At 40.4% G+C, this 15,920-nt stretch overlaps 1 pseudogene; it reads right to left on the bottom strand.

Annotated features, from left to right (window-relative positions):
* Positions 1–597: 597 nt before the first annotated feature.
* On the bottom strand, positions 598–1,414 carry LOC123940719 (annotated as a pseudogene).
* Positions 1,415–15,920: the final 14,506 nt, after the last annotated feature.

The raw sequence follows: 15,920 nt of genomic DNA, 5'->3' as shown, positions 1-15,920 counted from the left end.
CTCAAATCCAACCTTTGCTGACCTTCTATAACCCCATTTCTTTAAGCCTTTTTTTTTAAACAAGAGAAAGTAGTCCAATACATGTTGGTAAATGGTAAATGCTAGGTGTCCATAATATATGTTGATAAATGGTAAATGCTGACGGTCCATATCCACATAGAAATACAGTTTAATGTCTTAACCCAGTATACAGAGAAAGGAGGAAAAAACCTGGACGTCTATGCACTACTACATACTATACTACACCGGGGCCTACCACCCTTCAGCTTCCAGCAGAGCTAAGAGAGCAGACGGTTTTTCTTTTTCCCACGGACACAGTGGTGTTGATCCCATAAAGTTTTGTTGAGACAGGAGGGGATAAACATGAATTTAGAACAGAAATGGGTAGAGATTCTTTCCCACTGTTTTTTGCTCAAGGTATTCCCCCGCCCTTCCCAAATAAGTTGAGAACTATAGTATAAAGGGAAAGAAAAGGGACTTCAAAAAGCAGGGCAAATGAGCACAAGAGGAAAAAGAAAAAAAAGAAAAAAGACTGCAACTTGCTCTGAGGGTCTGGAGAAAATTAAAAAAGAAAGCTTAGAAGCATTCGTGTTTCCATTAGTCAGCTTCTCCTTCCTTCCCCTCTCCTTCCTTCCCCTTGTCATCACCTTCATCTTTACCTTCATCTTCATCTCCTTCTTCGTCAATATCCTCCAGTCCTTCCTCTTTGTCATCATCTTCTTCTCCTTCCTCTTCATCATCCATATCAGGAGCCATGTGCTACTTTAATGGGTCTGACCAGATATCATCTCTGATGACCTCTCCTAACTGGTGTGCACCTGCGTCAGAGTTCTGGTCAGTGATCCAGTGAAGAAGGTCTCTGGTTCCTCATGCTGCCTCTTCCTGCTGGCTTGACTGTGTTTGCCTTGAACGTTTCCTTGACCACTTTGCAGATTTCCGTTTGATTTCAGTGGACTTTGAAAATGGATCACCACTCTCATTCAGATGAAGTTCTTTGGGCAGAACTTTATTTTCAAAGCAAGGATTTTCATCAAAATAAAAATCTGTTCTGTAACCTGATTTAATATCTTCACATTCTGTCACTACAACTCTTGTCAAAGAAGGCAACACCTCTTCCTCCTCCTCTCTAAGCAGCAGACACTTGTGGATGGTTGACAAATGTTGTTACCCTAGAATTTTGGATTTTGGCAATCAAGTATGACCCCTTCTGAAAAAATTGTTTGGTGGAGTTTGTTATACTTTGGCTCTACTTTCAAAATCTCACTAGCTTCCCGTTTCATTTTGTACTCCATCAACATATTCAATCACTTCTTGCTGTTCTTTTTCTCCCTTCAGGAAGTGGGGTTGTCGCCTCCAGCGTGGGGTCAGGAGGCAGTCTCAGTTTCTTCTGTTGAGGAGGAGTGAAGACTGGCATTTGGGGGCCGTGCTGCAAGGAAAGTCAGTGAAACAAGGGCAGATGCATGTCTGGAAGAGGCTTTAATTACTCCAGATATATGTTTTTAATTTTTTTTAATTTTATTTTTTAAAAGTCATCTCTATGCCTAACATGGGATTTGAACTCATGATCAAGAGTTGCATGCTCTTCCGACTCAGCCAGTCAGGCACCCCAGATATATATATTTTTAAACAGGAAATACAATATCCCAGATGCTGAAACCCAAAAATAAGCATGGCTAACATTTTAATGCATAGTTTGTCAACTTGAATATACTTTTAGATCTCTGAATTACCATGTAGTCAGATCACCCAACTATTCTGTCTAGAAGAAAGGCAGATGCTGAGAGGGCCAACTACCAGGTTAATGGCCTCCCCCACTACCCTCCACGTCCAGGAAGGCTCTGAGGGACCATATCAATCAGTCTCCAAACCCTTGCAAGAGTTTTTGTCCTGGTTGTTAAATCTCCCCATTTGTCTCCAGTCAGACATTATTCCAGTATTGGTCACTTGGCCCCATATCATCAACTGACAGGCAGAATATAAATATACAATAAAAAGGAAAAGGATCTCCCAAATTTCTGAAAGGAGAAAAACAACTTTCACTAAGGCTAACTCAGTGTAGCAGCTGGCTAGTTCAGTGAGGAAGTACATACTCTGACATGTGGGCGCCATATTTTGAAAATTCAGTTCATGCTGAAGAAATTTACATCTACCCAGGAGGAAAAATAATGTCTCTTGGTAGATTTTACAAAGGCCAACACTTGAAAATGTATGTCCATGGATATGTCCGGACTCAATGTCCATATAAAATATGCACAAATTTGCATATTTTAAGAACATTTACTAGAAAATTATATCTTAACTATAAGTAGTAACCTCAGAGAGAATTTTAAAAATAATTAAGATTATAATTTTAGAACTAAATAAGATTTTTAAAAAAGCCATCGTTCAAAAATAAAAAGTTCTTAGAAATTAAAAATATGGTAGTTTAGGCCGAAATTTGATAAACATAGTGAAGTATAAAGTCAAAGAATTTGCTGCGGAAAAAAAATAAATACAGGTAGAATGAAAACATGAAAGAAAGGCTAAAGTGTAAAGTGTAAATCCAAGAGGCTAATGTCCAATGACGAGACGCTCCAGAGAGAACAGACAAATGAAAGGAAAATATACACAAAAAAATTTTTTAAAAATTTCTTGGTTGAAAGACATGAGTCTGTAGACTGAAGAAAGAGAGAAGAAAATGCTGTAATGCCAGACACAGTAAATGAAAAATGAACCTCAGTCACAGAATGATAAAATTTTAGAATATCAAAGATTTTGTTAAGGTTTTTATTTAAATTCCAGTTCATTAACGTATTATGTAATATTAGTTTCAGGTGTCAATTTAGTGATTCAACACTTCTATACAACACCTGGTGCTTATCACAAGTGCACTCGTTTATCCCCAGCACCTATTTCCCCCATTCCCGGCACTCCCCCCAGCCCCCCTGCCCACTTCCCCTTTGGGAACCAGCAGTTTGTTCTCTATAGTTAAGAGTCTATTTCGTGGTTTGCCTCTCTCTCTTTTCTTTTCCCCATATGCTCATTTGGTTTTTTTCTTAAATTCCACATATGACTGAAATTATATAGTATTTGTCTTTCTCTGACTTATTTCACTTAGTATAATATGCTCTAGCTGTATCCACATTGTTGTAAATGGCAAGATTTCATTCTTTTTAATGACTGAATAATCAGTCATTGTGTGTGTGTGTGTGTGTGTGTATTCATTCATCAGTGGATGGACACTTGGGCTGTTTCTGTAATTTGGCTATTATAGATCATGCTGCTACAAACACTAAGGTTCACGTATCCATATTAATTAGTATTTTTCCATCCTTTGTGTAAATAAATACCTAGTAGCGCAATTGCTGGATTGTAGGGTAGTTCTATTTTTAACTTTTTGAGGAACTTTCATGCTGTTTTCCAGAGTGGCTATACCAATTTGCATCCCCACCAAGACATTCCATGCTTAGGTATTAGAAGAACAAATATTGTTAAAATGTCTATACTACCCAAAGCAATCTACACATTTAATGCAATCCTTATCAGAATATCAAAGGTTTTTTAAAATCTAAAAATTTTCAGAGAAAAAAATTGTATTCTTTTTTTAAAAAATCAGATTGGCATCAAACTTCTCTTTAGCAATGCCAAATGCTACAAGACAATGGTGCCCTACCTTCAAAGTTCTGAGAGAAAATTATTTTGAGTGAAAAAAATCGATATTCAAACAAATTATTAATTAAATTTGAGAGTAGGATAAAGATACTCGAAGTCACAGAAGGACTCAGTAAGTTTACTCCCCATACCCCTTTTCTATGGAAGTGATTCAAGGATGTGTTCCAGCAAAATAAGAGAGAAAACTAAAAAATGTGGATTCAAGAAATAATTAGGTCAATCAGTAGAAAATGGAAGGAAGACCTAGGGTACAACTTTTCACCAAAGGAAGAACACAAAGGTCCAGTTTGGAGCTGGTGGTTCCAAAATGCGTCTGGAAAGAAAATGTATATGACCAGAAAGAATTCAGAGATTTGATACTATCTTGAAGAAGTTGGGATATCAAGTTGTAAAAAATGCAGCAATGCAGGAAATGGGGTGGGGTGAAAGAGACAATTACAAATTCCAAGAAACACACAAGACTAGTAAAAAAGATATGTAATCATAGTATACTATGTGGCTGACCTGTGAGCAATCTTTACATAGAAAAATGTTATATTACACACTGTTGACCATTTCACAGCTTTTGGAATCAATCCACAGGCCAGACAAAAGGAAGACTTAGATCTGGTGGTAGAACAAGATTCATGTTTTCTTTCTTGACAGCGAAAGTTAAAGTGACGCATTTGATTGTGGTAAGAAGGAAATGAGATGAAGGAAAGAATAAGGACATTTATATGTTCACCTCACAAAGTGAAGAGTCAAGAGATACTGTCAATAGTTGATGGAATTAGAAATATATATGTATACATCAAGTATATATAACACAAACAAATATATAAAACATATAACAAATAATAAATAACAAAATACATAATAAACAGTATGCGACGAATATATTCTTCTAGAGATACAATAACTGTCAAAAGAGCTAGAAAAAAGAAAGTGTTAAAAGTGTTTCCCATGTGAAAGACTGGGGGAAGGAGTTATTTGGGGGCTGGGCGCAGGGAACTGTTGCTACTTCATCTAAGCCCTTCTGGATTTGGTCATTTTTAACAATGCACATGTGTGTCACTTCAGAGCAGTGCACAAAGAAGCAGGTGCTAAGACAGGATTTGACATGCCAGAGGTTTATTGAGGAGAAGACTGTGCAGAACAGAGGGAGATAGGGGTAGGAAGAGACAGGGAGAGGGTCCAACTGTGACCAGGTCCACTACCTGTAAAGGTAGAGGAGGAAGGAAAGATCAGAGAGAAAGAGCCTCAGACCCTGGAGCAGTTCTCAGAAAGCCTTGCCAGGCTGATGGGGAGGTTCTGTGTAAAAGTTGTCCAAGAGAAGAATCCTGTGTCAGGCAGGGAGGACCAGCGCTGGTACCCTGGCACCCCCAGCAGGTTCTCTTAAAGGGACATCTGAAAAGTGTATCTCCACGGCTGCCACGGCAGGTATTGATTTGACTTGTACCTTGTTTAAAGGTTGACTAAAAGGAGAATAAATTCCTCTAATCAACAGGTGAAATGAATAAACACTCAGAGTAGCACAGCCTCCTCTTTTGCTTTTTCATTTTTTTTCAACAGTTCCATCCATCACTCCGTGCTCATCAGGGTAAGTGTGTTCTTACCCCCCTTTACCTCTTCCAACCATCCCTCACCCACCTTCCTCTGGCAACCACCAGCTTGTTCTCTGTATTTAAGAGTCTGGTTTTTTATTTCTCTCTTTTTTTTTTCTTTTGCACAGTCTTTCATAAAGTCCGTCACTCAGCTGGGTACTATTCATTCTGCATTCCTTTTTCGTTGCATTAAGTAAGTTAAATTTGTTTATTTTTTCTTTTTTTTAAAGATTTTATTTATTTATTTGATAGAGAGAGGGAGAGCATGAGCAGGGGCAGAGGGAGAGGGAGAAGCAGACTCCCCACCCAGCAGGGACCCCAATGCAGGACTCGAGCCCAGGAACCTGGGTTCATGACCTGAGCCGAAGGCAGATGCTTAACCGACTGAGCCACCCAGGTGCCCTGTTTTTTTCATGATCAAAGGGTCACAGTGTAAATATCCATAGAGTCGAGGAATAGGAGTCAATGAAGGAATAGAGTCAAAGGATGGAGTCAGCAAAGAGGAGGAACTCTTGAGCACCTATGGATTTGAATGAAACAGTCTTAGCAATTACATAAAACCATGTAGAATAGATTGAGCTTATTTGAAGCCCTCTAATTCTGTGACTCTCCCAGCTCTGAAATTCCCAATGATTTCACACAGAAGACTAATAAATAATAAATAAATTCTGTTTACAGTACAAAGCAATTGAAAAACACAGTCTAAACATGCATCTTTTGCAATTTGGAGGCCAAGATGTATATCCAATGTCTTACGTCCTGAATCATACAATTTTGGGGGCCCAGTCAAAAAAAAAAGAATATAAGATTTATGAAAATAATATGCTGGTGACCACTGGATACCACCTTAGATTAAGGAAAGTATAGGCATGTTGTAGGGCAGGAGTAGAGTGGAAAGAGATGGCAGTCTTAAGCAATTGTGATTAAAGTTTCTTACTTTTGCAAATTTTGTATAAATCCATGACCACGTGAACACATCGCTAGCACCCCTCCCAAGGCCTTGGAAAAGGCCTTGCTGCTTATGCTTCATCAGCATCTTAACAAATTCACATTTTTCTGCTGCCCTATTTGAAGAGGAACAGAGAATAAAGGGGTGTAGTTTCTGTTAAGAAGTTCGTGGATATAAATATGAGTTGTTGGGCAGGGAGCGGCCCTTTACACACATGTTAGTACTGAAAATAAAAAGAATGTGTGCAGAGATGACTGGTTGTTGGTATAAATCATCTTCCATGTGTCTGGCGCCCCCAGGCACCAATCACTCCCTGCCAGGCTCTGGCTCCAAACCCATGACACTCTTACAGGCCTCCTGAACACTCAGGGCACAGTCACATCTGATTTCCCTGGGAACCTGTCACTCGAAGCAAGGAGCTGAATGACAAGAGTGAGCAAGGCACATTATTGGGCTTTGTTGTTAAAGAAAATGAATTTGGCTTATTGAAAGCATGGCATATAGTGTATGGCCACAACTTCTTTTTAAACAAAAGAAAAGAAAGAAAGAAAGAAAGAAAGAAAGAAAGAAAGAAAGAAAGAATGAAAGACAAGAGTTAACAATAGTTTTCTCGTAGTTGAAACTATGGTAATTTATTTTAAATTTTTCTCCACATTTTCTTTAATAAGCGTGTATTATCTTAAATGAAAAATAAATTTTAAAGCACTTAGAGGGGTGCCTGGGTGGCTCAGTAGGTTAAGCGTCTGACTCCTGATTTCAGCTCAGGTCATGATCTCAGGGTCATGGGATCAAGCCCTCTTCCGACTCCATACTGGGTGTGGAACCTGCTTAAGATTCTCTCTCTCCGTGTCCCTCTACCCTTGCCCTCTGTCCCCTTCCTCCACTCTCACAGGGGCATGCTCTCCCTCTCTCTCCCTTAAAAAATAAAAATAAAATAAAAAGCGTTTAGAAAAAAAGACATTAACTTCATATTATATGCATATACAATAAGTGTATTAAATTACTGTGTGAGCTATGCAAGGAACCAAGGAGACTTACAACTTCCCAAGACTCCCAGTAAGAAAATTTCACATAGAAGATATCATGAGTGTGACATAAGAACCAGAAAAAGCAACGAATCACAGGTTTGAAAGGACCCCTATATTCATTATCTATTGCTGCATAGCAAGTTACTCCAAAACTTAGCAGCTCAAATCAACAAACCTTTATTATTTCACACAGTCCCTGTGGCTTAGGAATCTGGATCTGACTTAGCCGAATGGTTCTGGCTCAGGGTCTGTCAAGGTGGCAATCAAGCTGTCTGGCAGAGGCTGCAGTCATCTGAAGGCTGCACTGGAGGGTCTGCCTCAAGATGACGTATTCATATGGCTGTTGGCAGGAAGCCTCAGTACCTTGCCACATGATGATTCACAGGGCTGCCTGACTATCCTCACAACACAACAGCTGGTGTCTCTGGGAGGGAATGATCGAAGACACAAAGAAAGAGATTGAGAGACAGCAGCCAGAATGTCTTCTGTGATTTGGCCCAGGAAAGGATGTACCATTACTTCGACCATATTGTTTTGTCACATAGACCAATCCTGAAGCAGTGAATTGCTGGAGGTGGCTACGCAGGGCACGAGGCAGGGATCATGAGGGGCCCTGGATGTTCTAGCCCCATAGCATCCTTGCAAAACAAAAATTTTGCCTTACAATGAGCAATATTGAGATTGTGAAGCAAAATAACTTAAGCATTTGAAGGAAATAAGTATTGGAGCCCTATTTCATAGTGTGACTGATCTGTGATCTGAAAACTTAAAATATTACTGATTATGGGTATAATGTGACTTCTTAAAATGTCACTTGGTTTCACTTCTTGGAAAGTTTACAGAAGTTTTTTTCCCACGCCGTTCAGAGAAGATTGGATAGGACAAAGTAGAGATTTTTTTATATTTTTATTTTTTAACCTTAACATTTGATTGCATGGTTGTCAATATTTTTACAGGAAAAAAACAAACAAACACCCTTTGTGGTTGTTTCCAGACTGGCTAGATGTCTAACTGATACAAAATAATTCACCTCCCCCATCAAATCTGTAGTGCCCTCCACAGATTCCAACGTAGGGAAAATGCAGTTGGTGAAATCAACCTAGAAGCCATATTGTTAGAAAAAAATAAGCAGAATGGAAGGTTGTCTGACTTGGGGTTTTTTTTTCCCCAAATGAATTAATTTATTTAGGTAAAATCCTTACAGATAACATCAAAATTAAACCCACTTTAATACATTTAATTAGTTGCCTTTAATAATAAGAGTAAAAATATGTGAAATGAGAAATTTTGAAATTCGAAACATAAGATTAGAGAAACACGGGGCAGCGCATCACTTCCTCAGTGATTCCGTTTCATCATCAGAAAGGCAATGGGAGTGGGTCAGTATTTGCCATTACCTACAGATCCTTCAAGACCAGGAATTCTCTTGTATTCATTCCAAATCCCAAATGCCCAGTAGAATGCCAGGTACAGAGAGGTCATGAAATATTTGCTGAATGAGGAAGGAAGGGAAAAGCAATAAATGTTTGAGGGAAATGATACGACTACAAAGGCCATTCTCATCCTAATTCCCCCTCTTCCCTTTGCCTTCCCCCTTCCCAACTTTCCCTGACTTCAAAGAGAGTCCCCAGGAAGGGAGCTGAACTCAGCATTGGCATCAGTAAATCACCAACCAGATCCGCAATGGCTCTCGACTTGTCATTCCACCAAGTCCAATTAATGCCCTGTTCAAACTGATATTTTAAATTCTAGTCCATAATACTAAAGGAAAATGAATCAGTCCAACTTCTTGTTTGTGGCATCTATTTTCGATACCATCCCATACATTCCTCTGCATTTACTCTCTCCCCTGGCGTAAGAATGTAATGTGGATTCTAGCGCCGATGGACTCTATCTCCTGCCTTTTTGCCTGGCTGGAAAGCCACTTACTAGTTCTTTGTCTTCTTCCAGTAACAGATTTTCTCCCAGGGACCTGCACCTTTGCCATTAAACTTCCCAGCAAGTTCAAAGGCACCCTCAGCCCCACAAGATCTGCCAGTTAACTTACAGCTGCTAGATGGTACTGCCTTTGAAAATATAGTCCTTCCCAGGGTCAGCTTTTCTCTAGCTCGGGATAAATGAGGTTTTATCAAGCTGTCAAATCCCTGGATTTTGGCATAGCTTGCAAAAGGGTGTTGAAATATTCCCAAAAGATGAACCCTCTTGAACTACAGAATCACTGAGGGGAAAGGAATGCAGGCAGGTCTGACAGGATCTGCAGCTTTCCCCTGATTTATTGCACCTTACTTTATAGGGACTAAATGCTCCTTCTGGTGAGTTCAGTAAAGATGAGACACTCTCTGTGAATCAAGGATTTCACCATATGCAGTTGGGTCATGCTTATCAAAACTCAGGTGTGCTCATCACTGAATCAGTAACCTCATTATTCACGTGGTTTCAAGCTGTTTATCCTAGCACGTACTGTACCCCTCCAATATTTTTTTGTTTGGGCTGAGATTTTATCAGGTACCACTACAGTTTCTGACAAGCTATTCAAAGTTTAAAGGAAGTTTTTGTTTTGTTTTGTCTTTTTAAGACAGGGGCCTACAACTCCAAGTACAGGGTGGTCCAGGATAAATCAGATCCACGAAAAATATAAAGATTATGGCTGATCTTTTTGTTATTGTTGTTAGAAAAGTAATTGTTCCAAATTACAAAAGAAGAAGAAAAGAAAGACAACTATGAGAAATAATTCTGGGAGAGTCTTTTGGTAGGTTTTTCTTTTAGTCTTCTTTAAAAATCATAATATTTTGAATTTTTCCCTTAATGTATTATAAGCTTTTGCTACAAAAGTCTATTTTTTGCTACAGAATCTACTTCATAATTATGGCTTTTAGGGGTGGCTTTGACAAGGACAGGTTTTAATGAACAAATTTAGGCTGGGAATATTAAAAAAAATTGAAGCCATCACATATTTTTTGTTATATTATTTTTCATCACTGTATTATCTCTTATATGTATTTTAGAGTATTGCTATTCCAAGTAATACTTAATAATACATCAGATATGTTGAAAGAGAAATTCTGACCTTGATTTAAAGTTTATTTACTCAACCAGGTATCAATGATATTTTTCATCTTTTTTTCTCAAAAATTAAAGAATCCAGTCACATCAAAGAAGATGAACTTCCAGAACTGAGTTTCATATGGAAACTGGTTAGTCTGGATGTGTTCTCCAAAGTATAATAATGCTTTGCCAGGACCAATGCAGGGTGAGAAGATCTTAAGACAATCTAATGAGTGACACAATGCAGACAGCCTATCCCAAGTCCTCAGCCCTCAAAATTCAAATGCAGCATTCCACTTGGTCCTTTTTAAAGTTTAGTAAGAATAAGGTAATGTGTCGTATGACTTTGGAAACTGAGCAAAGATGAAAGGAGCAGCGTCTTCTGTTTTTGTTTCTTTTACATTTGATATCTTCCCATATTAGAGAGGGAAAGAAAATATGCAAGAAGACAAAGGGCAGTGTTTTTAATAAAACCTTGGCTGCTTTTCTGTAAGAATTAATGCAAACAATGTTATCTCTTTGGGGGTCATTTTCAAAGCAAGGGGAAGAAATAAATTGTCAGGATCCCATAAGGTACTTGGAAAATAGAGTCTTCCCGTGCTCTAACTCAGCTAGAGGGAAAATTTTGAGCAAAAAGGCAAAATTTCACTCAGATCTGCTTCATGTTACAGGAAGGAAGGAAGGAAGGAAGAAGGGGGGAGGCAGAGGGCAAGGAGGGGGGATAGAGGGAGAGGGGGAGAAAGGGAGGGAGAGGGAATGGGAAAAACCCTCTCAAAGTCCATACCCTGTATCATACCATTTACAGTGCACTTTAAAAAGACACTTTGAGCTTTGTTCTCTAACTATACAAATTTGACTTATGGGATTTTAGTGAGGGGAGAAAATTCTATTTCTATTTTTCTGACATGATATGAAAACCTAAGTGAGCCTAGAGACCCTGCTGCCAAGCTGGCTGCCACCTGGGCTCCCAAGGAAGGAAATCCTTGGGAAGGATTGTATTTTATGATCTTGTCCTCAGCAACTCAGATGTACATCATTCCAAGATGCATTTCTGCCTCGTGTGTTAAAATAATCGGCAAAATGTCTTGCCCCTCAGAGGGGCACATTTGGAAGGACAAGAAGAGAATGAATGTACTTGGGCCACATTCTATCCTAGAACAGCTACAAGGAGCTGCCACAGAAACAGAAATAGGGCACATCTGACAGGTTCCGGGTTTCCTTTCAAAAACAGGATATAGACCAGGCTTTCTCCAAGGGCCACTGAAGTTTGCAAAATTCTCTCTGCCCCTGGCTGATTGAGCGAAACAGAGCCAACTCATAACTTGGATTGGAAATCATGTGAAACTTATTTATGCCATTTTTTATTTTCTCTCTTTAACTCCCTATCAGACATTAAGCAGAGTTTGCCTCTGAGTCTGGAGCTGGTTTCCATTCATATTGGAAGTCAAACTCAATGTGGGGTGAGAATCCAGGTCAACCGAAGTAAAATCTTTGCGAACAAAATAACCACTGTATGTCCTTCCTCAAAGACTACAAGCACCTGAGAAGTTCCCATAAATCCAGGCTGCATTGAAAGGGTTGGATCCAAACCTTCCACCAGTAGCTTGCATCCACATGCATCAGATTCAGCTGTCTCTTAAATCTGCAAAATGTTATCTGTCTCACCGTGCAAAAACTGCTGTCCCGGGCTGTATTCAATCCAGATGGGCGGCTTCTCCACTTCCTGACTTCCCTGCTATTACAAGTATGAATATTTTGAAACCAAGCAAGGAGAAGTCTGATAGCCCAACTGAAGGAGAAGCATAAAATATTTGGGGAAAGCTTTCTAGCGGTGTCCCAGAAACTGAAAGTTTTATGGCTCCCTTGAACACTGGATGTCTGAAATTTTCAGCCTCCCGGCACGTGCATCAGGTCACTTTTGCAAGAGGACATCCCCTGGGAATGCCCAGGGCCACACGCAATTCTCAGCGAACCAGTTTGGCCTCCACATCCTTCCCTCTCACTCACAAAAGCAAATTCGAATATTAATTTGATATCGCAGAAATAAGCGATTATCATAGAAATAAACTCTGACCTTAAAAAAATAATAATTTGCAAAGACCAGTAACAGCAATTTACTGTGAAAGCTGATCAGACACATCAGCATTTCAGCCCTGATCTACTCAGACCACTACCACTCCAATCAGACCAATCAGAGCACTCCTCAATCCTACGGTGGCAATTGGCTTATGTGTCTACACAACCATAGGAGCTAGGACCAAATCTTGGCCATCACTTTGTAGAAACCAGTATCCAGTTGATAGCAAGGATTCAATAACAGTTACATTTATGCCTTGAACACCTCTAGAAGGATTCCCAGAAAACTGGTGTCCAGGGTTGTCCCTAAGCAGAAAATCTGGAGGACTGTGGTCAGTGAAACTTGCCTTTCACTGTCTTATTTGGTATTCGTGAAACTCTTTACCTATGTTTTATATCTATGTGAGTGGGTTAGGATTGATGTTTGTTGAATGAATAAACAAACAGATGAATGAACAGGCTATATCCAGGAGCACACGGTTGACGCCCGAATATTTTTGGCTGCACCAACTTAACAGCAGTGTTTTCCTGACACTGAGTTTCGAATCCTTTTAGTGACTCATGTTACGTTGTGTGCCAGGTCAAGAAAGAGCTGACCCTCCAACTGACTCAGTGTGTCCAGACATTTTTAGCCTCAGAAGAGACAAAGAACTGTCACAAAGGCTAGACTTTATTGGTTTAGTTTTGGCGCACTCAGCAGAAGTGGAAAGTCTCACTGCTTTTCTCGACAGTAGATGTTGTAGCTTGCCTGCAAAGAGCAACTGTGATTACTTCTTTAAGGTAAAGCCCAGGCCCAAGGAAAACTGGAATTCTTTAGAAAACAAAACTAAGCAAATATTCCCTTCGTGTCCCTAGCTTTGCATCTCCTTTTAGCTCCAGAGATGCAAATTAATATTCTTGAATTAATAATAATTAATTTAAGAATTTATTTCCTAAATTAATATTAAATTCTGGCCGGGCTGAACTTTCCTACTGCAGCAGGACTCACAATTGCCAATTTTATATAAATCAGGAGTAATGGTCTCTATCTCCCAAGGCTGCCATTAGGCCTAAATTAGTAAATGTATTTAAAACTCCCTGCAACATAGGGCTTAAAAGTAGTAGTTATTACTTATATCCTACATCAGTCTCTTGGCCCCTTTCATCCTTTAAATTGGCTGGGAATCAACACCAGTCTTTGCTTTGAGACAAGCTTTGAGGATGACCTCCAGTGTACAGCTTCACTCTGAGTTTAAGCATGTTTTGCTCCCTCCTATAATGAAGATATCCCGGGTGTGATGTTTTCCGGCATGTCTCTTCTTTCGCCTACAGTGTAAAGATGAGCAATAAGCTCGCTACTTCCCCAATTCACCATGTCATCTGTCTGCTTATCATAATCCCCTGTCAGTCATCTTCGCTAGCGTCACCTTTTATCCAACCCGGGTCCAGATTGTATAGTTTGAGGGCTGCCCCGGTGCTGTTGGAAATTTGTCAGCCCTGTCCTCTACAGGCTGTTAGGAAGACCTTGGTGCTACAACCAAACTTTGCAGCAGCCTGCTACACCAAGAGAACGTTTAATGATTTGTTTTGTTTTGTTCTTTTTTTTTTTTTTTTCCTTTGGAGTTGGGGGATGAGGAGGCAGAGGCCAAAATTTCTGAAACCTCAATCTGCGAGGTCCTGAATGTTCGGCAAGTTTGCCCAGGGTTGAAAGGGCCTTGCTAGCTCGTCTGGCCACTGCTGTTGTCTAGGCCATCCGCTAACGGGCTGGGGCCGCCAGGGGCCCTGTCTTTCCCAGCATGGACGTGTGCAGCTCTCCCCACACTCCCTGCCCCAACAATGCCAAGAGCCAGAAACAAGGGCCGGGAGTGTTAGCAGGCCCCGCTTGAGTGGCAGCTTAGAGGGCCTTCATTGTGCCTGGTGCACGGAGAGCAGATTGTTATTCTGTCGGCATGAATTAGAGCCTGGGCAGAAGGCGCCACGCTCTTGCCCTGGTGATGTCTTGTTGCTGGTGGTAAGGAGAAGGGGCTGCCATCCTACAGAACTCCTGTGGTCCACGATTCAGGAATTGTCCCTAGAGGGCTCATCATGGGGGAAGAGATTTGTTTTCTGAATTTAGAACACCTTTAAATTTCATTAGTCTATATTTCCCCCCACCTTCTCTCCTCCCCTGGTGCAAAATAACATCGTTTCCATAACCCCACTCGAGTGTGATTATATTCTCCCCACTTCAACTTATCATCACTTGAGAATGTATCCTTTGCATAAAGCTTTATCAAATAAGGAGTTAGGTTGGGGAAACAATTCTCCCCATTGTCTGTTCAACTGTCATTCAGATCATACTCCCTGGTAGGTTTGCTGCTATGGATTTAGCCCAGTTGCTAGAAGAGTGAAGATTTTTTTTCCCAGACCTTTTCCTAGACTAGAGGGTTGTGAGGCATTAATCCATGAAATCACTCTCTCTTTGTTCCAGGTCCAGAAGCCTCTGTTCTCTGTGATCTCTCACTGGCATGAACTCATCTATGACCACTGCTAAAAAGTCTCCTTGACTTCTCTGCCAAAAGAGCTGTGCTAGAACGAGTGTCGCACGATTCTGATGGTGGGATGCTTTGTCCAATCAGAGACTGTATGAATACACTGGGGCAAACTGAATGGCAGGAAGTGGTGACCAAAGCTAATGCAAAGAACATTAGGGGAAAATCTTGTCAAAGACGCAACATGCACATATCATCTCCTCTACCTCACTGTTCCTCCTCCCCCCACCATCGCTCTCCAAAAGTGGAATTCATCAACTTTGAATGAATGAGAAATGCCAAGTGCAGAAGCATTGTCTAGGGTATAGTCTGCAGTGTTTTCCACTCCTCTTCTCCTTCCGCTCGCCACCCCACCCCCCACCCCACCATTCTGAGCCTGGCGTGTCAAAGACACCGAAGATATTGAAACTCTTCCCCCACTGACTCAGCCTCACCACTGTGGGTGGGGATGGCAGGGAAGTGTGCATGAATTTCTCTAAGCCATTTTTCTGGTTCAAGCAAAAGGCAAAGGAAATGAAGGAATCTGATGCACAAAGCACAGACTATGATTCTCCTCTAAGACGTGTGCCCACAAGTAGGCTATCATTATTTGAGTGCGAGTATAATTAAAAATCTTTCAGCACTCCAGTCATCCTTCCTGTCACAAGGACAAGATGACACACTGTGAACTGAGCTAGGTTTGACGCTGTTGGCAAGGAAGGTAGAGAGGGCATCAGGTGAATGTACTCTTTGGGCACGTATGTATGCATTGGCAAAAATTAACCTTCCTCAACCAGTCTTGAAAAATATCACATTTTATTCATATCATTTTTATAAGAAGCAGAATTCAGGCATATAGTAACCTTTCACTCATGCAGTCACAATAAATATTTTTAGACACATAAAAGAGGAGATGCATTGTCAAATGAATGGGTGGATGGATGGATGGATGGTTTCTAGAACTCCCTAAATCTATCTCTATTCACATTTTACTTCTTTTTTATTTTTATTTTTTCATGTAAGCTCTACATCCAGCATGGGGCTTGAACTCAAGACCCCAAGAGCAAGAGTTGCTTGCTCTACCAACTAAGCCAGCCAG

Source organism: Meles meles, chromosome 4, assembly GCF_922984935.1.
Source record: "Meles meles chromosome 4, mMelMel3.1 paternal haplotype, whole genome shotgun sequence".
Classification (NCBI taxonomy): domain Eukaryota; kingdom Metazoa; phylum Chordata; class Mammalia; order Carnivora; family Mustelidae; genus Meles; species Meles meles.
This window is presented reverse-complemented; position numbering and strand designations above follow the sequence as displayed.